Source organism: Mus musculus, chromosome 15, assembly GCF_000001635.26.
Source record: "Mus musculus strain C57BL/6J chromosome 15, GRCm38.p6 C57BL/6J".
Classification (NCBI taxonomy): domain Eukaryota; kingdom Metazoa; phylum Chordata; class Mammalia; order Rodentia; family Muridae; genus Mus; species Mus musculus.
The window spans coordinates 97,731,426-97,740,996 of NC_000081.6; positions in this window are offsets into that span (position 1 = coordinate 97,731,426).

The window sequence follows — 9,571 nt, forward strand, 5'->3', positions numbered from 1 at the left end:
GAGGGAGGGATCACAGATGGATAGGAGGTAGAGAGGAGGAGGAGGGGGAGGGGGAGGGGCCCCACAGCTGTTTGAAGCCTAAGAGAAGGTGACTAAGCAGGCAGGTCATGCCAGATGTTTAAAACAGGTAATGCTTGCTATTTGTAGCTGGAAAATAGGCCACACTAGCAGACGCAGCAAGATGAACCTAGTTTGGCAGGTTCTCTATTCAAGTGAGGAGCACTAATGTGTTCCTCTTTGGATGATCTATTTTAAACACCCACCTACCCCCAGTCCCAGACCTGGCCTGCTGGAGACTGTAGTTCTAGATTCCCATTCGAATGGCGGTGGTCACATAGCTGGTGCGTTTCTCATTCAGTATAGAAATCCCTTCCGTGATCCCAAGTGCTTGTGGGATTTTCCCTTGGGTGTCATCATGCTTGAAGAGGTAGAGGTGCATCCTCTCTGGACTGCTCATCTCCCCTCACAGATCTCGTTCTTAACCCCTAGGACTTTATAGCCTAAGATGGACCAGCACAGAGAAAATTAGTTAAGGGATCTGGAGGGAAAGACAGCAGGACACTAAGTCAGCAGTCATCAGCTCGTTCACGCAGAGGTAACTTGGGGAGAAACTTGGATTTCCTTCTGGCTAGGTTTTACAGCAACTTGGCACAAGTTAGGGTCATCTGCGAAGAAGATGCCCCCATAGGCAAACCCGTGAGGCGTTTCCATGGTGGATGACTGACATGGGAGGTCCAGCCCACTGTGGGCGGTGCCAACCTTGGCCACGTGGTCTTGGGTTGTATAAGAAAGCAGGCTGACCAAGTCACGGGAGCAAGCCAGTGAGCAGCGTTCCTCCATGGCTTCTACTTAAGTTCCTACCTTAGGTTCCTGCCCTCAGTGATGAGTTGTGACTGGAAGATTGTAAGACAAATTAAACCTTTTCCTCTTCAAATTGTTTCGGGTCGTTTTACCACAGCAATAGAAACCTTAATTAAGACGGATGCTCACAGCATTGTATACAAGCACCCAGAAAAGGTGGAATGCACCCCCAACAGGATTTTCTATCTGCTGGTCATCTAGGAACCCCACCGCTTCCCCTCCTCGGCTCTCTTGCAGCTAGATGCTCACTTAGGCTTCTATCTTGACAAGCTTTTCCAGGGAGCCACTATGGAAACTCCAGAAAACTGGGACCAGCGTGGGGAAGGATCCAGGGAGGTGCATGGTGAAGGGTGAGGGGAAAGAATGCTAAGGGAAAGAGGCCAAGGCTGCTAGGGCTCAGGGCAGGCAGCCATCAGAAATGTTGGAAGTGGGTATCCTGTTTGGTGATAGCTATCCAGCCGCCATTTTATACTAAGTGCTATGTTGTAACGGGGTTTAGACCTTAACAATTCTCCCTGTGAGTTATATATCTATTCTCATTATTGATCTGTCTGCCTACTTACAACCTACCTATCTATTTCATCTGTGTGTCTGTGTATCTGTCTGTCTGTCTATCTGCCTGTCTGCCTGTCTCCATCTCTCTGCCTCTGTGTGTGTGTCTGCGTGTGCCTGTCTCCATCTGTGTGTGTGTGTGTGTATGTATGTATGTATGTATGTATGTATGTCTGCTTGTCTCTCTATTTGTGTGTATGTTTGTGTGTCTATGTTTATACGTATGAGTACAGGGACATGCATGCTACCGTACACATGCAGAAGTCAGAGGACAGCTTCGGGTGTTGGTTCTTGTTTAAGACACGATCTCTATAATCTCTGGTGGTCTTTGCCAGGCTCACTGGCCTGTGATCTTCCAGCCATTCTCCTGTCTGCACCACCTCCCATATTCCCAAAGGAGTTCTGGGATTTGCATATTCAGGCACTACTGTGTCTGGCTTTTATTTGTATTTTGGGATCGTAACTCTGGTTCTTGTGTTTTCATAGCAAGCTCTTTCTCTGGCCTTCCGGAAACCATTGATCTCTGCTGGTAAAAAGTACACATGAACTTAGCAATAGTCACTCACTGGGAACCAGGACCTGGCAGGATCAGAGGTGGAGATGGAGAGAGACAGACAAACAGACAGAGGCAGAGACACAGAGAGAGACAGAGAGACAGACAGACAGACAGACAGACACACACACATACACACACACACACCTACACACACACACACACACAGAGAGAGAGAGAGAGAGAGAGAGAGAGAGAGAGAGAGAGACTGGCCCCAGGAATATAAAATGCCCCCAGGCCAGCCTACTCTACCATGCTGATCCTGTGACACCAAGACCAATAATGTCAACACAGAGCAGAGTCTGGAAGAACTTTCAACTCTCCCAGCTCCGGGAGGTCTGGATTACATTTCCAGGGTGGGGGTGGGGAGGAGCAGATTCAGCTTCCAAAGAGATCCCAGTACATAAAGATGCTCTCTCCAGGCTGTGGCCTAGCCCTAGGAAGAAGGCCCAGCCAGGCCATTCCCATCTGATCTCACTAAGGCTCACAGCTGGCCACATGTGGGTTCCTTTCCTACAGCAGTTTGAATGCGACACAGCACAGTAGGCTTTTCAAGCCTTTTCCTTTGAAGTTTGCAGGCAGCCTGACTTTCAGCATCACGGTCAGTTACTGCCTGGGCCCACTCTCTCCTAGTCCTGGGCTGTAGGAAGCCGCCCTCACATTCGCCGTTGCAAGATGGCGCTGACATCCTGTGTTCTAAGTGGTAAACAAATAATCTGCGCATGTGCCAAGGGTAGTTTTCCACTACATGTGCTCTGCCTTCCCCGTGACGACAACTCGGCCGATGGGCTGCAGCCAATCAGGGAGTAATACGTCCTAGGCGGAGAATAATTCTCCTTAAAAAGGGACGGGGTTTCGCCATTCTCTCTCTTGCTTTTGCTCTTGCACTCTTGCTCTGGCTCTTGCACTCTAGCGCTCTTGCGCTCTGGCTCCTAAAGATGTAAGCAATAGAGCTCTTGCTCTCTTGCACTCTTGCTCCTGAAGATGTAAGCAATAAAGTTTTGCCGCAGAAGATTCTGGTTTGCTGCGTCTTTCCTGGCCGGTCGAGAACGTGTGTAAGAGTTGGTGCCGAAACCCGGGACGAGAAATCCTGGGACGAGAAAACCCCAGGACGGAATTTACCATCACCGGCGCAAGGAAGATCCCTCATTCCGGAACCAGAACTGCGGGTCACGGTCATAAAGGTTCCCGTAAAACAGACTGTTGAGAAGGATTCAACTGCGTGAATTCAGAACTCTTCAGCTGGGGAACGGTGGTAATGAAGTGTTCCCATAACACAGACTGTTGAGAAGGATTCAACTGCGTGAATTCAGAACTCTTCAGCTGGGGAACAGAGTACCCGTAAGTATAGCTTTACAAGGTAAGTCTGGTCTTGAACTTTCTAACGAAATTCAAGACAGTCTATCAGAAGTAAAGTGGGAAATAGCTTTACAAGGTAAGTCTGGTCTTAAACTTTCTAACGAAATTCAAGACAGTCTATCAGAAGTAAAGTGGGAAATAGCTTTACAAGGTATGTTTGGCCTTGAACTTTCTCTAGTGTTAGGAGCCTTTTTGTTCCTTTTCACATGTTATCAAGCGGTTAAGGCAGGGCTGAAAATTCTGGATGAAATTCAGGGCAATCTATCAGAAGTAAAGCGGGGAGAGAGAGTAGGAGCAAAGAGGAAATATGGTACACAAAATAAGTATACAGGCCTTTCCAAGGGTCTTGAACCCGAGGAAAAGTTTAGGTCAGGTAAGAATACCTGGGGAGAGATTAGAAGGAAAGAAAAGAAAAAAGATCAATCAGCGGAGGTCTCTAGGAGAAGGAGCCTATACTCATCACTAGGTGAGCTCAAGGAGCCAGTTCTTAATAGTTCTGAATCAGATGAAAAGGCTATTAGGGCCTGGAAGGCGCTCTCCGGAGCAGGTGAAGCCACTGGACAACTAACAAAGATCGTCCAGGGACCTCAGGAGTCATTCTCAGATTTTGTGGCCAGAATGACAGAGGCAGCAGAGCGTATTTTTGCAGATTCGGAGCAAGCCGCACCTCTGGTAGAATAGCTTATTTATGAGCAAGCCACGCAGGAATGCAGAGCGGCCATAGCCCCAAGAAAGAACAAAGGCTTACAAGACTGGCTCAGGGTTTGTCGGGAGCTTGGGGGACCCCTCATTATGCGTTACTTCCATTCAGTATGAGAAATTTACTAGGGCAGCTAATTTGTCAAAAAGTCTTTCTCAGTATATGTTACAGAATTGGACGGCTGAATTTGAACAGACCCTTCGGGAATTGAGACTTGCCATCATTCAGGTCAACTCCATGCGCTTGGACCTGTCCCTGACCAAAGGATTACCCAATTGGATCTCCTCAGCATTTTCCTTCTTTAAAGAATGGGTATGGGTGGGATTATTTGGAGATACACTTTGCTGTGGATTAGTGTTGCTTCTTTGGTTGGTCTGTAAGCTTAAGGCCCAAACTAGGAGAGACAAGGTGGTTATTGCCCAGGCACTTGCAGCTCTAGAACATGGTGCTTCCCCTGATATATGGTTATCTATGCTTAAGCAATAGGTCGCTGGCCATTCAGCTCTTGCACCCCACGAGGCTAGTCTCATTGCACGGGATAGAGTGAGTGTGCTTCAGCAGCCCGAGAGAGTTGCACGGCTAAGCACTGCAGTAGAAGGGCTCTGCGGCATATATGAGCCTATTCTAGGGAGACATGTCATCTTTCAAGAAGGTTGAGTGTCCAAGTGTCCTTCTCTCCAGGTAAAATGACACGGGACCAGACCAGGACCCCTCTGGGTGATAAGCCTGGAAGGAGGTTTTGTGTACGGCTCCTTTACCTGCACACTGGGGATTTGACCTCTATCTCCACTCTCATTAATATGGGTGGCCTATTGCTCTTATTAAAAGAAAAGGGGGATATGTAGGAAGCCGCCCTCACATTCGCCGTTGCAAGATGGCGCTGACATCCTGTGTTCTAAGTGGTAAACAAATAATCTGCGCATGTGCCAAGGGTAGTTTTCCACTACATGTGCTCTGCCTTCCCCGTGACGACAACTCGGCCGATGGGCTGCAGCCAATCAGGGAGTAATACGTCCTAGGCGGAGAATAATTCTCCTTAAAAAGGGACGGGGTTTCGCCATTCTCTCTCTTGCTTTTGCTCTTGCACTCTTGCTCTGGCTCTTGCACTCTAGCGCTCTTGCGCTCTGGCTCCTAAAGATGTAAGCAATAGAGCTCTTGCTCTCTTGCACTCTTGCTCCTGAAGATGTAAGCAATAAAGTTTTGCCGCAGAAGATTCTGGTTTGCTGCGTCTTTCCTGGCCGGTCGAGAACGCATGTAAGACTGGGCTGTGTGTATGGTTCAGCCAGCCACACCCACGCTGGCCTCTGTAGAACCTCCTCTGCTCACTGGCTGTCTGTCCTGACAGAGACTCTGCTCCGGATATCAGATATTGTTTCATGCCTCTGACACATCAGGCACCTCTCACTGGCACCAGTGAACCCCTGCACTGCCACTCAACCTTGTACCCATCCAGCCATTTCTGTGGCTCATCTCTGAAATTCCTTCAGAGGGAGGATCCCAAGCCCCCCCAGCTGCCAGTCTGGCCATCTCACATGTGTTAGAGAACGGTCACTATGTGTCCAGGAATGGTCATATGAATGCATGAGGGGACTGAGCAGCCTCACACCTTATCCCTTGTCACTAAGGACTTGACTAAAGATATTAGCAAATAGAGGCGCAGACGACTTATCCTGTGCACCGACGGGAATTGGACCGAGGAAGTAGGACCCAGAGATTCATGCTGAAGTTGTATTTTATAAGAACTGTTTTTAACTATTGTGTGAGCTTTTGTGTCTTTTTTCTTGTTGGTTTGTGTGTGTGTGTGTGTGTGTGTGTGTGTGTGTGTTTTGACACAGGGTTTTCTGTAGTCCAGGCTGACCTTGAACTCACAATGAAGCTGTGATGATTTGTCTATGCTCAGCCCAGGGAGTGGCACTATCAGAAGGTATGGCCCTGTTGGATAAAGTGTGTCACTGTGGATGTGAGCTATAAGACCCTCATCCTAGCTGCCTAGAAGTAAGTATTCCACTAGCAGCCTACAGATGAAGATGTAGAACTCTCAGCTCCTCCTGCACCATGCCTGCCTGGATGCTGCCATGTTCCCACCTTGATAATAATGAACTGAACGTCTGAACCTGTAAGCCAGCCCCAGCAAAATGTTGCCCTTATAAGAGTTGCCTTGGTCATGGTGTCTGGTCACTGCAGTAAACCCTAACTAAGACAGAAGTCAAGGGTGACGGTGACGTTGAATTCCTGCTCCTCCAGCTCCCAAGCTTGGGGCTTACAGAGCAAGAGCCTCCTGGTATTTATATACACGTATTTGTGGCCAAAAGAAATTGCGGGTAGAACCTAAACTCTCAAGCTCCCTGTGATGGCTGGGTTGTGGTTTCTCCCTCAAGAGCTCACATTTTGGAAGTTTGTTCCTAGGCATGTTGATGTAGAGGTGGCAGGTCTTTAAGAGGTAGAGCCGAGGGGTTGGAGAGATGGCTCAGCCGTTAAGGACACTGCTCTTCCAGAGGCCCTGAGTTCAATTTCCAGAAACCACATGACAGCTCACAAACATCTGTAATGAGATCCAATGTCTCCTTCTGGTGTGTCTGAAGACAGTGACAGTGTGTACTCATATATATACAATAAATAAATACATCTTTAAAAAAGAGAGAGAGAGAGACCCCAGTGGGAGGCGACTGAGGCACTGTCTGCAGAAGGGACTAAGGGAGTTCTCGGAGGGTTCCCAGGTTAGACCCCAGTGGGAGGTGACTGAGGCACTGTCTGCAGAAGGGACTAAGGGAGTTCTCGGAGGATTCCTGGGTTAGTGCTCCCTGAGGGGCTGTGATACAAGCGAGCCTGGCCCCTCCACCTTGTCTAGAGCTCCGATGTCTACTTCCTACAAACACTTCCTTATGGCGCCATACACCACTGGGCCCACACCAAAGCCTGAAACAATGGAAGTTCACATCATCTCCAGCTTCTGGCCTCCATCCTCTTTCTAAGCCAGACATTGCATGCCCAAAATCTCGGCTCTCTGGAGGTTGAGGCAAGAAAATATAAGTATCACGATGAATGTCTGTTAAATACTTCATAGTGAAACCTGGTCTCAAAACAACCAGACAAAAATTACAACTTTTTCCTTTATAAACGTATCCAGGGGCTGGAGAGATGATCAGTGGTTAAGAGCACTGATTGCTCTTCCAGAGGTCCTGAGTTCAACTCCCAGCAACCACATGGTGGCTCACAACCATCTGTAATGCATACAATTCCCTCTTCTGGTGTGTCTGAAGGCAGCTACACTGTACTCATATACATAAAATAAATAAATATATCTTTTTTTTTTTTAAAGAATCCAGTGTCTGGTATTTTACTACAGCAACATCAAACTAACTAACACACCACTAGTATATTAATTTGTTTTGGTGCTACAACTTCAAGGGAGGGTAAGAGGATAGATAGACAGAACCCAGGATTCTAGCAGCTTCTGAATTGGTAAGATAGTTTCCTGCTCTTTTTATGGATCCTGGAGTAAAGATGTGCATACTTGAAACACTTGCGGAATGGCAGGCAACTGTGCCAATGTTTGTTTTATACACCTCAACAGTGCTGATGAAGTAAAATTGCTGTCACAGGGCCTCCACCCGCTTTAGAAAGAGCATAGGCTTAGCACGCACACAAAGACACGGATGGGACTGGCAGACAGAGATAAGGAGCCTCAAGGAGACAGCAAGGCTGTGAGCAAAGGTGTGTGAGAGAGAGAGAGACCAGCCCTAGGCTGAGCAGGAGCCAGGTGTGGCAGGAGACACCTTACCAGCTTCTTGCCCTGGGTGTGTTGGCACAGTCAAACTGTTCTAGCTTCGTAAAGACGGTGACAAGACACAAGACTGCCGGGAGCAGTTCCTGGTCCACGTATGCAAACCTAGTCTGCCAAAATCACCGTGGTTGTTACGCTAGGGAGTCAGGCTCTGAGGAGTGTCTCCTTTTCCCAGGCACCCCTTCTTCACTCAAGGACCTGCAGATTGTTAAGAATGGAATGTCACTGTGCCACCCCACATGTTGGCACAGCAGATGCAAGGTGAGTTAGCCAGAATCTGAAAGCTGGGACACAGTGAGATGATCCCTATTTGAAGCTCTGGTTTGGGCCACCAGGACACAAGACTGAAGACACTGATCCTGAAACCAGGCCACATCTGCAGTCTCAGCCCTGCCGTTCATCACCTCGTACAATTCCCGGGCAAGTTTCCTGACCCCCCTCAGTCCTCAGTTTCCCCAGCAGATGCAAAATGGAGTGGGCATGAGACCCTAACAAGCCTCCGTGAGGACTGAATGGCTTAAGACTTGAACCTGTAGAACAGTGCCTGGCATGTGACAGAACTAGGTAAGTATTTTTTTACAAAATGAAAGTAGGGGCTGGCGATGTAACTCTCCGTAGGTGCATGAGCTCCCGGAGCCCACCCTCCGCAGCACATAAACTGGACACAGGGGTGAGTGGCTGTAAAAGCTCAGCGTCTGAGGCAGAGGCAGGAGGATCAGATGTTCCAAGGTTAATAGGAGTGAGAACAAGAAGAGGCAGTAATGGGCGAGTAAAATAGAAATACATTTTATATACATGAATGAAATGCCATAATGAATCCAATTGTTATGTATAACTAATGTACATTAAGGGAAATTAATTTAAAAAAAAAAGAGTGCTCACTGATCTTGCAGAGGTCCTGGTCTTGATTGCTGGCACCCAATGGCGACTCACAGCTGCCTGTAACTCACTCCAATTCCAGGGGATTTTATGCTCTCTTTGACCTCCATGAGCTCCTCTGTGCACATAAACTCACACGAGTGTGCACATATACAAGTAATAAGCACACCAATGCACACATAAATCTGTCTTTAAAAGAACGTTTAAAACGATCCTTAGCTACAGATCAAGCTCAAGGCCAGCCTAGAGTACATGAGACTTTCTCTCAAGTGGGAAGAGGCTCAATTTAAATAGGATGACTAGGGAAAGCCCCTTGTGTGTGTGTGGGCTGTGGGGGGGGGGGAGAGAAAAAAGACAGGGACTGGTTTAAAATAGAGACACAAAGCATGTCTTAAAAATAAATGTAAATTTAAACGTAAAATTTGGTTTCCGTCCAGAGGTCCTCCAGCGAGTCGCACTGTCTACCTCACTGCTGGAGCCTGGTTTCTGAGGTGCAGCCTGCAGCCTTCGCCTGCTCTGTGGGAAGTCAGCGTTCCTAATACTGCGGTGGCTCACAAGCTGCAGTCACCTGCAGCTGCTTGGTGTGAAGACCCAAGAGAAGAGGCAGGCACTCAGGGAGCCTTCCAACCCAAGGGCTCTCCTTGCAGGACGCCGGGGCAGGCACATCTTAGGACTTCCTGGCAGACCTGAATGAGACCTAGCTCTGCTTTGCCCTCTGAGAAATCCTGGGATGCCCCAGAGCTGCTGAAACACTCCATTTCTCCAGGCAACACCCTGGGCTTTGCCCCAAGCACCCTCTACTGCTATTGCCTAGGACGGATGGTTTGTCCCCTTTAAGGAAACCCTAGAAATGTTCGTTAGTGTTCTTAGGTTCTCCATCTAC